This window comes from Canis lupus, chromosome X, assembly GCF_003254725.2.
Source record: "Canis lupus dingo isolate Sandy chromosome X, ASM325472v2, whole genome shotgun sequence".
Lineage (NCBI taxonomy): Eukaryota > Metazoa > Chordata > Mammalia > Carnivora > Canidae > Canis > Canis lupus.
The window spans coordinates 69,725,222-69,736,448 of NC_064281.1; the positions used below are offsets into that span (position 1 = coordinate 69,725,222).

Sequence of the window (11,227 nt, forward strand, 5' to 3'; positions counted from 1 at the left end):
TTTGATGAACCTACATGCCAAAATCCTCAAAAAATACTAGCAAACAGAAACCAAAAATATATTTTAAAAAATCATTCACCACAGTCAAGTAGGCTTTATTCCCAGTATCTAAGTGTGGTGGAATAGTCACAATTCGATTGATGTGTTACATCACATCAATAAGAGTAAGGATAAAAACCTTATGAGCATTTCAATAGACACAGGAAAAGCATTTGACAAAGTACAACATCCATTCATCATAAAAGCCCTCAACAAAGTAGGTTTAGAGGAAACACCACAACATAATAAAGGCCATAGGAAAACACACAGCAAACATTATACCTAATGGGGAAAAACTGACAGCTTTCCCCTAAAATCAGGAATAAGGCAAGGATGTCCGCTCTCAACACTTTTAGTCAACATAGTACTGGAAGTCCTAGCCTCAGCAATTAAACAACAAAAAGCAATAAAAGGTATCCAAATTGGTAAGGAAGAAGTAAAACATTCACTATTTACAGATGACAAAATACTCTATATGGAAAACCCTAAAGATTTCACACACACACAAACCTGCTAAAACTAATACACAAATTCAGCAAAGTCACAAGATAAAAAAAAATCAATGTGCAGAAATATGTTGCATTTCTATACACTAATGAACAAGCAGAAAGATAAATTAAGAAAACAGTCCCATTTAAAATTGCACCAAAAAGAATAAAATATCTAAGAATAAACTGAACCAAATATATTAAAGATATGTACTCTGAAAGCTATAACACTGATGAAAGCAACTGAACATGACACAAAGTAATGGAAAGACACTCCATGCTCATAGATTGGAAGAACCAATATTGTTAAAACTTCTGTAATACCCGAAGCATTCTAAAGATTTAATTCAATTCTTATCAAGATACCAACAGCATTTTTCACAGAACTGGAACAAAGAATCCTAAAATGTATATGGAAACACAAAAGGTCCCAAATTGCCATAGCAAATTTAAAAGGAAAACCAAAGCTGGAGTTATCACAGTTCTAGACTTCAATTGGTATTACTCAGATGTAGTAATCAAAACAGTATGGTACTGGCACAAGAATAGACATATAGATCAATAGAATAGAATAGAGAACACAGAAATTAACCCAAAATTATATGGTCAATCATCTGGCAATGTAGGAAAGAATATCCACTGGGGGATAAAACAGTATCTTCAACAAATAATATTGGGAAGACTGGATAATTACATGCAAAAGAATGAAACTGGACCACTTTCTTTCACTATACCCCAAAATAAATTCCAAATAGATTAAAGACTTAAATGAAAGATCTGAAACCATAAAAATCTTAGCAGATAGCACAGGCAGTAACTTCTTTGACATCAGCTGTAGCAATATTTTTCTAGATATGTCTCCTGAGGCAAGGGAAATAAAAGCAAAAATAAACTATTGGGATTCCATTAAAATAAAAAGCTTCTGCACAGTAAATGATCAACAAAACTAAAAAGCAGCCTACTGCTTTTTATGGAATGGAAAAGATATTTGCAAATGACATATCCAATAAAAGATTAGTATCCAAAACTTACAAAGAACTTATACAACTCAACACCCAAAAAACAAATACTCTAATTAAAAATAGGCAGAAGACATGAAGGGACATTTTTCCAAAGAAAACTTCCAGATGGCCAACAATTGAAAAGATTCTCAACATCACTCATCGCAGGAAAATGTAAATAAAAACTATAATGAGGTATCATTTCATACTTGTCAGAATGGCTGAAATCAAATACACAGAGACAATAAATGTTGGTGAGGATGTGAAGAAAAAGAAAACCACGTGCACTGCTTGTAGGAATGCAAACTGGTGTTGCCACTATGGAAAATTGTGTGGAGGTTCCTCAATATTAAAAAATAGCACTGCCCTATTATCCAGCAATCATACTACTGAGAATTTACCTAAAAATTACAGAAACATTAATTCAAAGGGATACATGCAACCCTATGCTTATAGCAGGGTTATATACAATAACCAAGTAGTGAAGCACCCCCAAATGTCCAACCATAGATAATGGAGATTATATATATATATATATATATATATATATATATATATATATATATATATATAATTTTGCCATAAAAAAGAATAAAATCTTATCATTTACAATGACACTGATGGAGCTAGAGAATATAATGCTATGTGAAATAAGTCAGATAAAGACAAATATGATTTCTCCCATACATAGCATTTAAGAAACAAAAAGAAAATGAGCAAAGGGAAAAGGAACAAATCAAGAAACATACTCTGAACTATAGAAAGCAAACTGATGGTTACCAGAGGGGAGGTGGGTAGGGGAATGGGTGAAATTGGTGATGGGGATTAAGGAATGCACCTGTTGTGATGAGCACTGGGTAATGTATGGATTATTAAATCACTATACTGTATACCTAAAACTAATATAATACTAATATAATACTGTGTGTTAGCTATGTTGGAATTTAAAATAAAAAAAAATAGGGGCACCTGGGTGGCACAGTTAGTTAAGCATCCAATTCTTGGTTAACTTAATTGAAAATCTACACAGAATAGTCATGCTAGAAAATAATGTTGGTATAAGGACATGCCCTAGAATAGGAAGTGAAAGCCATTTTCCATCTTCTGTGCATTATGTAAGAAAGTGCCAACAAACATAGCCACTGGGTGCAATAGAGGACACAACAAGCTTTTGTTCCAATGGTCCAATGGTCAGAATTGTTCAGTAGTCCTTATCCAAGGGGAGATTTTTTTTTGTCATATGTAAATGATATGTATGTGTAATAAAAAGGAAGAGAGTCACTATAAGCAACATACATTCTGCTGGGCACATGACCAACTAACTCAAATGTTAGTTAACTTCTCTGGCCCTCAATTTTCTTGTCTCTAAAATCAGTTGTTCAAATATCCACTAAGGTCTCCCACCATTTATGAAACTTTATGGCTTTATTTGACTATGGATGAATATTTTAATACCAGATACAGTGTAGATCTAAATGTGAAAAATAAAACTTTAAAACTTATAGAAAAAATAGATAAGGCTATATGACAAGGGGATAAAAAAGAAATGCATAGCAATACCAAAATAAGTAGAAACTTCTTCCACATTATTTTTTAAAAAGATTTTATTTATTTATTCATGAGTGACAGAGAGAGAGGCAGAGACACAGGCAGAGGGAGAAGCAGGCTCCATGGGACCCGATCCCCAGTCTCTAGAATCACGCCCTGGGCCAAAGGTGGCCTTAAACCGCTGAGCCACCCGGGCTGAGCCAGCTGGACTGCCCCTCCTTCCACATTATTAAGGCACATTGATAATAGTGAAAATATACTTGTATTTTCTACCTCTCAGTGTTCAATATTATTTTAGATCACCAAGAGAAAACCCTAGCACTTAAAATTGTATGAAGAGGGAGGCAAGGAAGCAGCGTTTTTAGTCGCGCGGCCCGAGATCAGGGGGAGGCAGGTTGTGGGGGCCCCGGCTGGGGGTCCGCGGCGATCCCCGGTTCCGTGCCAGGAGCCCGCATGCTCCCGGCGGCCGGCGCGGCGAGGCGGGCGCGCGGGGCAGAAAGCGGAGGAGCCGGGAGGAGCCCGTGGGAGAAGGGGAGGAGCGCCGGGCTCGCCATCCCCCGGCGCCGGCTCTGCGGCTGCTGAATCGGAAACCGCAGGGAGGATCCGGGGAAATAAAGACGCCCGAGAACGACCTCCAGAGAGGCCGCCTGAGCCGGGGCCCGCGCGCCGCCGCACCAGCCCCCGGCTTGGGTGACCCGGGCGGGCGGTCGGAGCACTCAGCCACGCACGCCCCGGGGGCCCCCGCCGACGCCGGCGCTGCAGCCAGGAACGCGCTGCTGCACAACGGCTTCCACCCGCCGCCAGTCCAGCCCCCGCGCCTCCCGCTCTTGCCAGAGCCGCAGCCGCAGCCACTGCCCCTCAGCACGACTCCCCGGCCAAGAAATGCCGGCTGCGGAGGAGAACGAGCAAACACAGGCTGCCATTCCCATGGTTCAGCATGGATATCGGCGGAACGCTGATTAAAGTGGTCTACTTCGAACCGAAGGATATTACAGCTGAAGAGGAGCAAGGGGAGGTGGAGAACCTGAAGAGCATCATGAAGTATTTCACTTCTAATATGGCTTATGGGAAAACCGGGATCCGAGACGTCCATCTAGAACTGAAAAATTTGACCGGGTGTGGGCGCAAAGGGAACCTGCACTTCATCCGCTTCCCCGGCTGTGCCGTGCACAGGTTTATTCAGATGCGCAGCGAGAACTTCTCCAGCCTTCGCACCACCCTCTGCGCCACCGGAGGCGGGGCTTTCAAGTTTGAAAAGGACTTCAGAATGATTGCTGACCTGCAGCTCCATAAACTGGATGAACTGGACTGTCAGTTGACTCCGTCGGCTTCAACGGCAAGCCGGAATGTTACTATTTTGAAAATCCTACAAATCCTGAATTGTGTAAAAAAAAAAAAAAAAAAAAAAAAAAAAAATGCCTTATTGCCTTGATAACCCATACCCTATTTTGCCGGCGAACATGGGCTCAGGTGTCAGCATTCTAGCAGTATACTCCAAGGACAACTATAAAAGAGTTACAGGGACCAGGTAAACATGGTTTCTGCTGGGAGAACCTTTCTGTACTTAAACCCAGGCCTCTATGTTGAATACCAGTTTATAAAAAGATTATTTGTGTTGAGCACATTTTTAAAAGAAATAGCTTAAAAAGGATTTACTGCATGATATGTTAACATAGCAAGAGGATAATTTATATGAAGATTCGTAAAACATAGTCCTTAGCCTGCTGGAAACTGGTCAGGTTGAGGGAGGAAGGCCACACCCACCAAAAACAAAAAGCAGTATGTGTTAAGTGCCAAATGAATGGCAGGGACCGGACCGTAGGATCCACAAGAAAGGGTGCTTGGGATGGTCAGAGAGGGCTTCAGAAGAAGCCTTCTTTTAGAATTTCCTTGGTGCCGAGCACAGGATGAATTGCTTAAAATCATCTGTCATTCCAACCAGTAAACCAAACTGGGTTTACCAAAAAAAAAAAAAAAAAAGTTTTTTACCCTCGGTTAAATGTCTCACCTGAAAACTGGAATAGTTGGCACGCCTCATAAGGAATTTCGGAGTACCACAGACAGGTTTAAAACAGCCCTCCAAGACGGGGAGAGTACCTGGTAGTTAGTGCGTTCGTGCCCTAAGGGCAGAGGCGCTCAGCTTCCTGTTAGTAGGGATCAGACATGAGAAGAGGATCCAGGATCAGAAATCTTTGAGACGTCCTTGTGTAAATGAAATTTTTAAAAGTTTTTCTTACTTGCAAGTGAATGATTTGGTGTGAAGTGTTTCTCCCACTTAGGAGACCCCAGAACCTGTTTTTAGAGAAATGACTTAAGGAACTAGTGCCATGTGGAATGTGCTTTGGAACATGATGTTGAAACCATTGTTTTTTGTTTGTTTGTTTGTTTATTTGTTTTTGCTTTTTTAAAGATTTTATTTATTCATGAGAGACGCACAGAGAGGGGCAGAGACATAGGCAGGGGGTGATGTAGGCTCCCGGCGGGGAACCCAATGTGGGACTTGATTTGGGGACCCCAGGATCACGCCCTGAGTCAAAGGCAGACACTCAACTGCTGAGCCACCCAGGCGTCCCAGAAAACATTGGTTTTTAAAGATGAAGATATCATGTCACTCCTCTGGGCCTCCGCATCTTTGTTTGTGCCATGAAGGGAGTCGTTTCTTAGATACTGTCTGTGGACATTTCCAGCCCGGAAATTCTGCTGCACTCCTCCCTCATCCATTAGGAGAAACAGCACTGTTTTGCTACCCCTACATGATCTGTAAGGGGTCTGCATCAGTGACTCACCACTCGGGAAGGGAAGATTTAGCCCGCCTCACCCCCGGGGGGGAATTTTGGCAATTTTTGGCCATCCCTATTGGAGGTGGGTGCTACTGGCATTTAGTACTTCGAGGTCAGGGGTACTGATAAATATCTGCAATGCACGAATAACAGCAAACAACAAAAAAAAAGTATTGAGCCTCAGAAGTCAATATAGTACTTCTATTGAGAAACCTTGGTGCACAAGTGTGTGTACACACACACCCTCACTGAATCCTGCTTATGTTCAGAATATAGGAAGTTAATTACCCCAGGTATACCTTTTCTCATTGAGCATACAGAACTAAGCTTTCTTGCACACAGAAAAATCACAACTGCCCCAGGGCTTCACTAGGACTGTCAGGAGCATCAAAGATAAATGAATATTTCAACCAAGCTTGTTTTACCTTAGATGGCGATCTCATTAGAGTACAATTTTGAAGTAACTCCAGACTTCCCCCCAGGAATCATTGAATTGAGAGAGCTAGGCCCAAGGTAACAACAAGTTAAACACTATGCTTAATGAGAGGTATTTATCATTTCATTGATTAACACTTAAAGAAATCATGAATCACAATCACATTTTGTATTTTCTCATACTTGGAAGTTCCATGAATCTGGATCATCTTTAACAGCAGCTAATGAGCTCACTGTGGTGTTTGGCTTCTATTACATATGTAATCATGCTCATATATTCCAGCTATTTGGTAAATGCCCATTAATGACCAATGTTTTTCAATCCTCAACAAATCCTGTCTGGATGTCCAAGTTACCCTGCAAGTGTTTTTCAACTAGTAATTTTGGAAATGTGCTACAGCAGACTGAAGGTTAATAGAGAGCTCTTTCGGGGGCTGCCACAGGCAGGAGAAGGGAAGGAAATGTCCATTCTGTGGGCTGCAGCTCCTCTCAGTCCAACCAGAGTTGTTCTGCCACAGGCTTCGTTTGATCTAAGTTACAAAACCACTAATATGAACCGTTAACGGTGAGCAGCGAACATCAGTGTGTGGAACATACTTTGGGAATCACTGATCAGAGCAAATGGCTTCAGCTTTACATTTATTACTGCTATTGTGACCTGATAGGTATAACTCCAGGGTTTTTGTTATATTATGCCCTATTCTTTCCTCGAACATTTTTATTTTTAGGAAGACATATCATTCCAGAAGATCAGTTTTCTTTTAAACATCTGATTTTAAATGGTTTGTTTTGTGTTATGTGTGATTTTATTGCATCCTAGATTAGGGAGCAACACTTTTTTTTCTATTGACAGTACTCTAATTTTATTGTAGCAGCCAGAGAAAAAAGAGAACTTTACAGCCAACACTGTTGCAGTGTGCAGATTATTAAAAGAGAAATGTAAAGAATTTTGAAACTTTGGTTGAAGGAAGTAGTACACCTCGTCTCATTGTTTTGGAATCTAGTTTAAGAGCACAAGCACCTGTCAGTAATTGAAGATTTCTTCTACTTTTCCCTAAAATCCCTCACTGCAAGGTTGTTGGGATTTTCAAAAAATAATGATGCTATTCAACAGCTGTCTCTAAGCCGTATGTTTTTGTCTCCGATATGCTGAGGGTCTTACTGTGTCTGCTGAAACAAACAGGTATCTGATTATGAGCAAGAGAACCACATTGGTTAAACACTGGTTAGCAGGTTGAGGATATGAATAAAATGCTCTTCTGTGACTGTGATTAAATAAATAAATAAATAAATAAATAAACTAACTAACTAAAATTGTATAAAGACATGAATAAATGAAGCAGATGTATTTACTTTTTTAGTGTACAGCTTTAGCTTCACACTTAAACAGGTAGATACAGGCTAGTGTTTAGAAGATAATCTTCAAAACCAAAGAAAAACACCTCATTATAGAAGCCTTATTCTTGCTGGATATCATTAAGTACATATTTATTTCCTCAAACTTACTTCTTATTACATTGTCAAGAACTGCAATTCATACCTATCCTACAATCAGCAATATAGTTCTTAAATTTCAAATAGGAGGAAACTCATTGAATGAATGAATTGCAAAAACAAGACAAAAACAATTTTTGTAAAATTAACAGAATGAGAACGCTAATAATAATTATTTCAACAATTAGCAAATTTTATTTATTTAAAAAGAAGTGTTACTTGTTAAATAAATTTTAGTGACTTTAATAACTAAAGCAAAGGATGAGATGTATTAATAATCAATTATGAATATTGATTACAATAAAAACACATAACCAAGGTAACTGATAATAATCCTTATGAACAAAATAATTGGATTCCAAACTTCCTCAAAAGAGCTCCTTTTTTTGCTTAAATTACTATAACCAATTATACATTATTTAATTGTACAATTATTATCATACATAAAACTTCATGGTAAGTTAGTAGTATTGAAAGTAAGTACTGAAAGAATGAAGGAAAGAATTGAGGTTGCTGTAAGAGGGAATGGAAAATTATAAATCAGGCCAAAATGTTAAATGTATTTTCTTTTTTTTGGCTCTTTTTGATTCTCCTCTCACAGGTATATAAAGCAGAGCCATAAGTGGAAGATAACAGTACCCATTTTCTTCATTCTTGATCAGAGAAGAAAACCATTGAAATTGAAGCAACAATCTGCAAGTTCACCAGCTAGGGCCCTTTTTTGCCTTCCTTTTGCAGTCATACATTAAATGGACATCAGAAATCCAGAGTCAATATAAAGTTCGCTACCATGGGTCACAAACCTGTATGTGCATAAATATCTGGGGTATTTGATCAAAATATAGGTCCCTGGGCCTCACACAAGTGATATTAATTTAGTATATAGCATCCAGAAATCTGTATTTCAGTACATGACTCTCTCCAAAATTACTATTTGGATTCAGCCCATCTGTAGATAGACTAGCATTTGGAAACCACTTATAAAGCTTCCTGGGAAATATTGTGTGTTTTGGGTAGGGGAGTGAGGGCAGTATGTGTTCATGTAGTCATGTCAGGAAGTGGGAACAAAAGAATATATGGCAGGTATCCTTTGTTTTCTTGTGTGGTTTGGTACTTTGTTTTTTTATATGATAGATATCCTTTTTTTTGTATGGCATATATCCTTTGTTTCCTTGTTGTAATTAGCTTTATGGGCCAAAGAATAAAATCAAAATAAATATGCTTTGATGCTTATAATATTCCATCTAACATTGTCCAAGTGAATGCCTTGTGCATTCTATTCATTCAACCATCTAATTAGTCCAAAGTATTATCTATTTTATCTTTTAAAAACTATTTTATTTATTTATTTTTTTTTAAATTTTTTTTATTTATGAGAGATACACAGAAAGGCAGAGACACTGGTAGAGAGAGAAGCAGGCTCCATGCAGGGAGCCCAGTGTGGGACTCGATCCTGGGACTCCAGGATCATGCCCTGGGTTGAAGGCAGTGCTTAACCCCTGAGCCACCCAGGCCTCACCTATTTTATCTTTTAAATTAACTCTTAAATCTGTCCATTTTTTCTGAATTTCCACTCCCAATATCTTAGTACAGGCCATTCTCAACCCCTGTCTGGACTCCTGTAAATACCTCTTAACTGCTCTCCCTTCCCCCAGGCTTATTTCCCACTAATACATTCTCCATGCTCTTGCCACAGCACAAATTCCCTATTTTTTACAAGGTCCTTAAGAGCTGGTCCAATGTACCTCTCCAACATCTTTTCTTCTCTGTTATCTTCTCTTATTCTCTACCCATACTAAGATTCCTTTAATTCTTTTAGTGTTACAGTTTTCCCATGAATACCCTCCTGAATTCAGATCTTTATATGTTTATTTGCCTGGTGAATTCTACTTATCCTTCATGTAAATTTTTCAAGTATGTACTAACATATGCATATTTTGTATTTTAAAACTTCTTGTTGAAAGTTTTAGCTTTTAACACTTTTATGTAGATGAGGAGTTAATAAATAAATAGTTCATAGAAAAAGGAGACTATTCAGAAACACCAAGCTTATTGCTAATGTCTATTCATGTCCCAAATCCTCCTATAGGCCTAGTCCCAATAATAATTAAGTTAGATAAAAAATATTATTCTGAATAACTTCTCATCTTGCATCCTTCTCGTCTTGTATAACAAACTTATGTCAAAAACACATCTTGAGAGGTGCATGGATGGCACAGTTGGTTGAGCATCCAACTCTTGTTTTCCGCTCAGGTCATGATCTCAGGTCCATGCTCAGCATGGAGTCTGCTTGAGATTCTCTCTCTCCCTCTCCCTCTGCCTTTCTCACTCTTGTCTCTCTCTCTCAAATAAATAAATAAAATCTTAAAAAGAAACCACATCTTGAAAGACCAAATTTTCTTCCTGCAGACCACTTGATGTTGGTTGATCTACAAAATATCTTCTCTATCATATAGAGTTCTACACAAAGAAGTAAATGCTCAACTCTATGGTACTTTCTTAACTCTCAAGAATAATTTTTGTGAGCAGAAAAAAAAAGTATGCTGTATTAGCAAGTGATTTTTTTCCCTTACTACACATCTATCTTAGTTTGAAATTCACTAACCCATCTGTTTAAGTAGAAAATTTCTAAAAAGCTATTTTTAAATAGAGGCAATCTATAAAATTACATACACCTGTATCAAAATACAGAATATCAATATGGATATACTGGCATCATGTAACCTCAGAATGAAGATAAAAAATAAAATAAAAGTGCTATGATCATCATTGTTGGAAATTACCATCACCATATTGAAATATTGTGCTGGCCAAAGTGATCAATGTGAAAAAGAGTTTTTCCCCTCAAAACAGAGATGCCTGGAAGCCAGAGGATTTTAGAGTGCTGCTTAGTACTTCCATACACAGTGGTATAAATTAATGGAATATGACCAAAAAAAAAAAAAAAACCCCATTGTAAACAGCACCACTAAGAGCTGTGACTTTTCAGGAATGTTGTGTTAGCTTATTACACCAAGTAACCATGGCCAGCAAAAGATTTCATTGACAGCAAATTAACATGAAATGGGTGATAAAGGAAGAAAGTTCTAAATTCCAACTCTGAGTTGCAGAAATGAAGACTGCAGTAAACATATTCTCATTCTTGTTTTCTTTGTATTTATTTGTATAATTAGTAAATTTCTTTTATTTTGTCTCTGTCCTTCTTCTGTTATATGAAAATCCATTAGTGGTTGTTAACCTTATAGTTTAGTCTTTAGGCAACATGATATCAAACCTGGCAGGTGGGTACACTAGAAAAGATACTACATTCTCCAGAGATGGACACAGTGACTGATAGGATTTTGATCTCCCTTTGTTTGTATGAGGGATAACTGCAATAGTTTAGGAGAATAAATGTTTGCTATTGTTGATGATTAGGAGTTTAAATAGAGTATGTATATAG

The 11,227-nt window shown here is 38.1% G+C and overlaps 1 pseudogene; it reads left to right on the top strand.

Annotated features, from left to right (window-relative positions):
* The first annotated feature begins 1,745 nt into the window (after positions 1-1,745).
* LOC112649345 (pantothenate kinase 1-like) lies at positions 1,746-5,076 on the top strand (annotated as a pseudogene).
* Positions 5,077-11,227: the final 6,151 nt, after the last annotated feature.